We start from the raw sequence: 10,439 nt of genomic DNA, 5'->3' as shown, positions 1-10,439 counted from the left end.
TACAACATAACTGCAGTTTAGTCGTGGTGATTATAATAAAACACTTAAAATGGAGTAACTTTAGGTGACCCTATTACATACGTACCACTGATGTGCCTCTTTGCCTTTATTCAACCTGCACACAACATCCCTGTGTGATTGTTCTCACCTGAAAACACACAATAACCTCTCTGTTCAAAAGTGTATGTAGGTGTTAGACAGCTGTTGTTTTTAACCTGAGGGCAAACCTCCTCAAAGAGGAGGGAAGTTAGGATGACCCTTCGTGTTTGTCTTGTCTGCAGCCTTAGCATGTAACATAGACATACATGGTAAACTACATATGTGAAAACAAAACAAAAACTATTAAAACAAAAGGATTTCTCTATTAACTACAAAGGCTGTGTGACTCAAGAAGTGAATTCTTTGAGTCAGTGTGTGTGTGGGCAGGATGTCCATGTTTTGGGTGTTAGCTATAACAGGAATGAGAGACGGCAAATGCAAATTCTACATAGCTTCTTAGTGTAATTATCCACCCTAAATCCACGAACTGTCTATTTAAACAGAGGTTACCAACGGGAAGGGGGATTTGCTGTCAATAGGACATATAGGTAAATAATCCATTGGGTGTCCCCTGGGTAAAAGGAAAGCCTCGGCACAGAACATTAATTAGTCTCATGGACCGTCTTAGGAATGTAATGGGGTTACAGCTCGGAACAAACGCACATATGGGCCATAAATACCTTCACAAACATACCATGCACACATTCACATTTGGTCAGAGAACACATATATATTACACACAACATGTAAAGACAGCCGAGCATCAGGAAGTGATCAGAGCTATCAACAAAGGGGCATCTTGAGTTATTTGTCTAACACCTATTCGGAATCCCTTCTTTGAGGAATGTATTAATCAGAAGATTAGATTTGAACAGATGGGAACATCTGTTTGGGGAAATGAATTTCTAGTGGAGTCAGAGAAAATCTCTCATATTCTCGCTTTTTTCCAGTAGACGTTAGGCCTTGAGTAAGAATAGTGCTGTTGTCAGTATTAGCAATGAGGCTTGTAAGCCCTCCAAGTAGTTTGTAGTAACAGCTGGGTCTGACATGGAGAGCATGTACAAGGGCAGCCAGGCTGAAGAGAGGGAGGGGGCAGTAGGAAAAGAATGAGAAAAAAACATATATTGCTGAGGATCTTCACCTTAATGAACACTGAGTGCATCTAACAGTGACACATGGTGGAAGAGAAATGTGTTGTATAACAAAGACTGAAATGTTTCTCCTCATAACTATCATGTATTTTATTTTTCAAGTGAATTAGGGTGTTGCTACTTTCTCTAGGGCTACAGTTGGCTTAAGATAAGATAAGATGCGATAAGATAAGATGAGATAAAACTATAATAATCCCGGAGGAAATTATTTGCCAGAGGTTATAGGTTAAATTAAAATACAAGAGTATAAATAAAATATAAGCGAGAGCGGTAAGCAGTATAAAATCCAACCAGTATAACTACACAATGTATGTTGTATAGATAATGTTAATATGTCATTCCTGATACGGAGAAATCCAATTTTTTTGTTCAGCTTTTCCAAAATAATTGCAGCAGATGAACATTATAGCTCTGTTTGGCTTCTCACACACATTAAAAAACAGACCAGATAGTGACCCTTTAAAAGCTCCATTTTTATGCTGAAATGCTATTTAATTATCCACACTAACTATGGGTAATGTACCACATGGTAACCTAAAAATCGCATCATTATACGAGACACAAAAAAACACAAATGTGTCATAAGCTGAAAATACATTCACACTACAGTGGACGGTTTAAAGGCAGAGAGTGGAGGGATGCTGTCACACATGCCCTGGTTGATTCCTTCCAGTCATTCCCAGCTTCATATCTGTAATTAACGACAGATGCACATGGAAAATTAGCATATGTTTGGCACATTGGTGCTAATCGGTCATATATTTGTGCATATTAATGAAATTATTCTATCTGTGTACATTTATTTTGAATTATGTAAAATAACAGTGTGTAATAATGTGTAATAATGTGCACTAATGACTTAATCCTCTTTAGATTTTTTTTTCAACAAAATCAACAATGCTTTGAGTAGAATAAACAAAGAGGCCAACCCTCCATCGTGTAGATACATGCATGACTTTCATTCTTAGCAGCTTTAACCTCCATTCAAATCGCACTGTATGCTGGTGTAGCTCATAGGAAACGAATCATGCAGGCCGAACCATATCACCAGGTTATATCACGCACACACACACACTCGAGGATAAGCTCGTAAACACATACAGTATAGGCGGCACGCACAACGCACACAGAGCTCGGCGGTGAGGCAAGCTGCTCACCTCACTCCATACTGAGCCCCACACAGCCTGTAATAGTAGAGGCTTAGGTTTGGGTGGGGGAAGGGCAGAGGTGCACAGGTTTCTGATCAGACAAGAAAACTAGGCCAAGACCAACAATCCCTCTCCATGAACAGCCTCGGCCCCTCCTGAACGCTACAACTTTGTTACATGGCTGTGACAATCAGTTGTCATTAATGGTGAAGCGGTGGAGCGATTTTTGAGCCACAACATGTGTATTTAGAGGCATAACAGCTTCTCATAGCCGGGCTATGATTCATGCTTTCTTGCCCCTTTGGAAGCTGTCCTCCAATAAGAGTTAGAGGCTGGGGGTAGGAGCGGATAGATTGATAGTGTTGGCTGAGTGCCCATGCTCCGAGTCTATCTGTGCTGAAGGGGAGGAGACAGGGGGAATCTATCTGTTGTGCTCTCTGTGCTCATGATAAACTGACTCCCGTCAAGCTTCTTCCCCCCCATTTACAGCTCGCCTGGCAGAAAAAACACCCAAACTCACACTGACTTCCAACATGTTAAACAACAAGGAAATGTGTGGAGAGGGAGGGAGAGGGTGGTGGTGGCGGTGGTGGGGCCAACAATACACACAAGGTTATACTATCCCCCTTTCAGTGATAGCTGGACAACACAAGCGAAACAGAGCAGTTGTTTTGGAACAAGTGAGAACAGCACATCTTCCTGAATTCAAACAAGTATTCAAAACAGGCTGAGTGAAGCCAGATTTCTCTGTATCACAAATGGGACCATTGTCAGCAGAAAATGCAATGTCTTCCTCTCTTATCCTCAAACTGTAATTCCCACAGAGCGCCGCAGTTAGAAAGAAAATGAGTTTGAGGGATTGTCCATGACATTAATCCTCCCAAACACTAGAGTTCTACGCAGGATCTAATACAGACAGACAAACACAAAAGCAAATCAACAATCTATTTACTAAAGGAAAAACTAAATCAACAATCTTTTTTTGGCTTCTGTCTGCTCTCATTTGACAATGGCTTTCCTGGATGCTGCCTCCCTCTCTCTCTCTCTCTCTCTCTCTCTCTCTCTCTCTCTCTCTCTCTCTCTCTCTCTTTCTGTGTTCTCTCTGGTGATATTACGGGCCCCCTCCCTGCCATCTTGGATTCCCATTATTGTGGAGTTGTATGGGTACCCCTGTTCTGCCACCCACGCTTCAGGTACAGTGAACAGAACACCGGCTTCCTGTTTACAAAGCCGGGCAAATTGAGAGACCCACCAGCAGACCGTGCAGCTGAGGGGGGGGGGGGAAGGCGGATATAAGAGACGAGGAGGTTGATTTTTAAAGGGGCTGGGGAGGGATATGAAGAAAGAGTGACAGAGAGGGAGACAGAGGTGTATTGCTACTCTTGAAAATCTCTGAAAAAATAACACTGTAGTTATATTGAGAGGGAGGTGTGTGAAAAGTCACATGATAACAATCAGATCAGAAGCTGAATTGACTCTAAATCAATTGAAGTAGGCATGTCAGGGCTGCCCAGGACAGGAGGGGGAAGAGAGGGAGTGAAAGGGAGATAGATGTGAGCCCGTGTGGGGGAGGGAAGCAGAGATTGTTGGTGTCGTGGGAGCACTGCAACAACAATAACAGCAGTGTGTGCATGTGTGTGTGTGTGTGAATGTGTGAGTGACAGAGTGAATGAGTTAGAGTGGAAGTGGGGATGTGTTATGGCTCACAAAAGTGATGAAATGACATCTCCTTTACTTCAGCACACAGCTGCTGTTGCAGCACAAGAACACACTGTTGAGATAACTGACCTTCTATTTTCTTTGGTAGCCGCTGGTCAGAAGTGTCTGCCTGCCTGTCATCTTCTCCTCTAATTAGCTACATCTACACCAGCATGACTGCACTGTGTCCATTACAAAAACAACTCTGTGTATTGATGCTCGTATCGTAGCTTATTTTGGCGAGAAAATCATTTTGATGTAAACGTGTTTTGATGGTTGTTTATTGTACATTTTTATTCTCATACACTCTTGACCTGCATACATAATCTAATTACCAAATCTGATATGAAAACTTATGGATATGAAAATATTCAGGTTTTCTTTTTCGTTGTTTTCTCGATTTCTTTCATCTCTTTTTCTCCTCCCCTCCCCCCTTTCTTTGCAGATTAGAATTCATTAGCAATCAAAGAGCCTCCAGAGAGCTCCAGCTCTTAATTACCTACTCATTTGCATTTTTGCATATTAATGACTGCAGGGTTTTGGTAGGGTTTTTGCCGCAGTGGTTTAAAGGTACCTCAGTCCTCTGTTCTCTGGGGAGGAGGAGAGATGGCCAGAGGCAAGGCTCCAAGCTTGTCCAATATCCCCCACCCTCTCTATCCTTCCTGATGGGAGCTGGACAGAACAAGAAGAACAGGGAAGGTGTGTGTGTGTGGTGTTGTTGGCTGCGGGCATATGGGACTGGTGGGGTAGTTGTAGTTGGGAAGGGGGGGACTACAGGGGTGCACAGGTTAAAGGTCAATGTCCCTTATCAACATAAGAAAGAACACATGTCTTCTGCACTGCCTAATTATTGTCATATTGAGCAGTTTAAACACCTGATCTGAACCAAATATACCCCGAGAGAAACTGAAAATCTATACTGCAGAGATTGCTCACGTGGGTTTTATTGAGGACGGCAGCTAGTTTGGATGAAACTCATGTCCCACAGTGTGTGGAGGCTGGGGCATTTTATATCCCTGGAGAAAGGTGTGTACTGGTGAAAAGGAGGCTAGAGTGTCTGTGTCTGTGTGTGTGTGTGTGTGTGTGTGTGATGCTGTTTTCCTTTACACTTCTTCGAATGCTCATCAGTGGGACAGCTTGTTATAGTGTGAGCCTTGACGACAGTACATGCACAGGTACACAGCATAATCAATCTACACCTTTGTGCATAAGCATGTAGACAAACATGTAAACAGAAAGAATTGCATGCACATGCAAACACGCGCACCTTTCAACAACGTGCACCGACTGAGAGACTAATACCACTAGAGACGCCAGACAACAGCTCCCAGGCATCTCCTGGCCCCTGAAGTGCTGCTGTTCCTCTTATCCAATATGTTTTGACTGCAACAATGATGTCTGAACATGGAAAATAACACCATACCCCACTGTGGTTTAGATACCTTACAAACATAACAATTAATGACTTGGAGCCCGGAGACATCTGGCCAACAGGCTCACCATGATTGAATAAAACGCCACATATGTAAGAAGAATTCCAAGAAAAATGTACTTTACAGACAACCAAGATGTCCCAAAACCAATGGATGTAAAGAGACTTCATGCAACATGCAAGATGCATGAATCTCTAGAAACATACTGCTCACAGAGTGGGCTTAAGTCGACTTAACTGCTATTAGTGGAGCATTATAAAATGTGTGTGTGTGTGTGTGTGTGTGTGTGTGTGTGTGTGTGCAGGCCCGAGGACTGCAGCAATGTGTGGGCTGTTGGGGTGGGGTTAATGAGCTATTCTATGACCTCTGTCACCCCACAGGATTGCCTCAGGGAGACAGGCTGAGACAAACAGGAAGACAGGGTGACAACAAGTACTGTGGTTGCAAGTCTGCTCCTGGACGTCTTATATCAGAGTCAGATTTTAAAATAGTAGAGGTGGCCTCGTCTCACAAGCTTCTTTTGGAAGCAAGCTATGGCACGCCAAAACATGATTATATATTTATAAATATTATCTATATTAGACACTGTGGTTAATTATTTTATATGAAGAGCGATTTCAACACACATGCCCATACTTATGCATCAGACGAAATCTACACACTGTGCTGTCATGTTTGGAACAGAAAAAGCAAAATGCAACGCAGAAACCGAAACAGCAGTAATGTGTGAGGAGCCTCAGATGATGATAAAAGTAGCACTACTGCCATCTCCTGGTGTATTCAGAGAATTGAGTTTTAAAGACATTATGTATGGTTCATGAGACAGGGCAGGTAATGTAAACATGTGTCAACATTATGTAATCCCATATGTGATGATAGGATTACACACCTTTAAGAGGTAGTCTAATCAAGTTAACATTTGACAGACAGGTGTTGATTTAAGTGTACTGCAAAATTCTGCATCATAATACTTTGTATAGTTACTTTTTGATCAGAAAATGTACTATTTTCTTTATTTTCTTATTCAAAAAGAAAATAATATAATAATATACTATCATAAATGTTCAATAATCTCCCCTGACACCCAAAGATTAAGGATACAGCATGTAAAAGTGGTGACACTTGAGTTGTATAATTTTACACAGACCTGATGTTCAGGCCTGCTGCAAGGCAACATGGCCTCTGACAAACATGTTGAAGGACAATTAACATTAAAAATGTTGCCAATTAAAACACGCAATTCAGTGGAATACAGCAAGAAATGAATACCAGATATACCAGAACAGACATGTTTGAAGAATGATTTCAATGAATGATACATTTTTACCTTTTTATCTGATCAATACAATGTTGATTCCTGGCCTTTTCTCATTTTGTTAAAGTTGCCTCTGTAAATTTATATGAGCGAACAATGTTTTTTAAAAATACAATTATCCACACAAACATTTGCAACCATTGTTTTTAATAGAAAGATTTTATATTCTTTAAACCAGACAACCAGATGCCAGACATTTTTGGATATATTAAAAAAAAAAGAACAGAACAAAAAACGAAAAAAGACACAAAATGGAATTATATGATTTAGACTGTGTGGATTTAGTGGTCTCATATACAATACAATTTCTTTTCGTCGCCAAAAAGTGCAAATTCTCTGAAAAACAAAAAAACAAACAAAAACAAAACAATATTACCTAAATTCCCCCCTGCAGCTTCTAACAGATATGGACTGACAGACTTCTATGCAAAGAAATAAATCTCTGTAAAAAAAAAAGGGGTTCTTTAAAAATTAAATCCACACTGAAACACACTGGGAGAAAATGAAACATCAGCTGCACTCTATGGATAAAACATGTTTTAATGCTGCACATTCTGGCCACAGTCCACAGTGAGCAAGAGTAGTTAGCAGGAATTCTGCCCTTGGAATACACATGGACACAGTGGGTGTGGTCAGCCAAGCAACACGAATGAAAGTTCCCACGCAGAGTGGCAGTTTTCTGCCTCGTGTGACTCAGTGTAGATTCAAATTAAGATTTGAGAACTGGGTCTGCCACTTTAAAATGTACATCAGACAAAAAAAATCTCTGTAAAGAATTATAATAATCACAGTTACAACTCAAGCTATAAATAGTAGCCTATTTCATCTCTCCCAAGTTAGACCATTTACTGAACTATTGATTTATTGAATGCTCATTATGATCAATATTATTCGTTCTGCTCTACTGCAGTAATTGTGATTTGACATTGATGTTAAGGCCAAAACGTGTTTCTGTAATGTGGCCATTTTGTGTTTTTGATGATCATTTAAGCTCTATGCAGATGCCAGATCCAGCCTTTACCTACACAGACAGGGTGTTATTGCAGCCAAAAGAGATCCTGCAGTAGATACAACACTGCATGTTTAACATTCAGCACAGCCAGCCTTCTCAGAAAGCTTTGCAACTGTTACGTTGGGTTCTTTTCCCAGAAAAAAAAGAGAGTCCAGAAATAAGATCAAATGACCTTTCTCCCAATAAGATCTAAACAGAGAGCAGGTAGATAGGAGGGGGCCATCCTGTACTCCCCCCCTCCATCATTGTGTGACTATGCAATAAGCTGCATAACAGGTATGGTGGTAGTATAACAGAGATGCATTAGTTTAAGTCCAGATGAGGTGGCAGCTTGAGCCATCTTCAGTTTAGATACCAAATATTCAAGTTTTACTTTTTTCAATATAGATTTTTTTTGCATTTAAATAATCATCTGCAACGAGAAAGAAAAAAAAACACGGACAGGGACAAACAATAATATCAATAGTAACCATACAATAAAAGCACACAAAATTCAGGATGGCCTTTCGCAAAGTGCTTTTGTTACAATCGCAGAAGCTGAAAAAAGGCAGTTTGATAGCGCTACAAGGGGGGATTGGGGGGGAGGCGGGGCATTTTGAAACTGAATGTTTTTCTACATGTCTGTCTGTCACACAGCAGTGGGATAGTGAGTCCAGACAGATGGACTGAAACAGCCAACAGCAAAGTTGTCCGTTTCCTCCTGCGGTCTTTGACTCACATTCAAACACTCAAAAGTGGGAATCACAGTATGAAGTTATGGAATGTATCCTCAAATTGGTTTTAGGTGACTATAACTGAAACGGTCTCATCCAATCCCTGCTCCCTCCTTTCTCTGTCTCCCGTCGATGCCCCTGCTGAGGGTGTGTGATCTTTGATCAAAGGCCAGTCGGCAGCAGAGATGTAGACTCTGAGTCCAGAGAGAGGGAGAGCAATGGGAGAAGAAAGTAAGAGAACACATAACCCCTTCCCTTCCCCATCCTCCCCCCTGTGCTTTTCCAACCCCAATCTCCTTTCAAAAATCTTACAGTCTGACTAATAAGACTGAATCCCAAGTGGCTTCCTCCCTCCCTCCCTCCCTCCCTCCAACAAACAATTCACTGGATCTATATTAGATGGAGAAATAGATTGGTCACAGTCACTTTACAACGAGGGAACTGTCCGTGCTTTTATCTTTCTGGGAAACATTATATTAAATATCAGTACGAACAAAAAGGGAAAAAGACAGAAAAGTAACACAGAGGGTGATTAGACATACCATAAACTGAGCAGACACTGAAACCCAATGCATAGCAGTGTATTTTCCACCTGAGTACTTAAGAGACAAAAGAGATCTGCAACATTCTCCGTGTTGCCCTCCTTTGCATTACATTTCTTATTGTGGCCATGCAATTCCTACCAACTTAAAAAGGACGAACACCATTGCTCAGCAAACAGTCCACTCAACTCATCCCTGAAAGCAACATTCAGCCTGTACCACCCGTATTTAATCCTGTTCGCCAACCTTTGTTATCCCCAGAGACTGTGAGAGAGACTCCAAGTGCAAACTGTCCCCACTTGGCTGATAGCAGAAAACAGACAGCAGCCTGCGCCTCTGAAGGACCCAGGGCTGTCTGTGCAAGTGCCAGAGCCACGCTGCGCATAGTGCCGTACTGCATATGCTGCGCTCAGCTTGCTGTGCACCAACAGCCTGATGGAAAACACACAAAAAAAATCAGGTGTGCAGCAAAAATGACAAAGCAAAGCAAGCAGTCCACCTCTTTTCTGCTGCCATGAGTCAACCCGCCCTGCTTCATTGATTATTTTTTACAGTTATCATTGTTGTTACTGTCTTTGTTTTATGGCCTTCTCTGATAGATTCACCAAAAAATCTTTGATAATAGCACTGGAAAAATAACATATCAAGGTCAGATTGGGAAAAAAAGACAACAGTTACAATGAAGTTGTGAGACTGTCTCAGTGTGGTCTGTGTCAGAGTAACCTTGGTCTGGGGCTGAGGCTGGCAACACAGCATGGCTGATAAGAGACACAGCTCTGAACAAGAGACTTTATTATACAAATTCATTCAAGTAGTAAAGCTCAAAAAGATCATTTCAGTACCAAGCCAATCAGTGTTTAAATTTTGGTCAACAATGTGGCAAGAAAAGTGAAAAATAACAACAAAATGTAGGAGTTTTTTGTTGATCCCTGTCCACATAAGGCACACCGTGGCCCTTGACGCTGCACTGTCCACCTGATGTGAGACTGCCTCAGCCCCACACTGCACAATACAACATAACACACAACGAGCTCAGCGGTGCCGAGACAAGGCCACACAGTCGGAGTCTGCTTCATTTAGAGAACATTTCATTTCAAATAATCATCCAATTCAGCAGTGATGAAAATAACAGTGTTTCAAAATAACATCATTGTTTATCTTTAAGTATCCTTCAGCAGACTGAATGTGAGACAAAAAGAACGGGAATCAGTATCTCTGGCACCGTCACATAGTAGCTACATCTCAGCCATCAGATCTCCAATGTTTACAGGGAAGCTTCGCTGCTCATCTTAATGTTGGAATATTTCTAAATATTAAGAGCAAATATGATTTCTTTTCATCATAAATGATATCAGAATCTCTTTTCAAGAGCCTTCAGATAAAACAAT

Source organism: Parambassis ranga, chromosome 4 (genome assembly GCF_900634625.1).
Source record: "Parambassis ranga chromosome 4, fParRan2.1, whole genome shotgun sequence".
Taxonomy (NCBI): Eukaryota; Metazoa; Chordata; class Actinopteri; family Ambassidae; genus Parambassis; species Parambassis ranga.
This window is presented reverse-complemented; position numbering follows the sequence as displayed.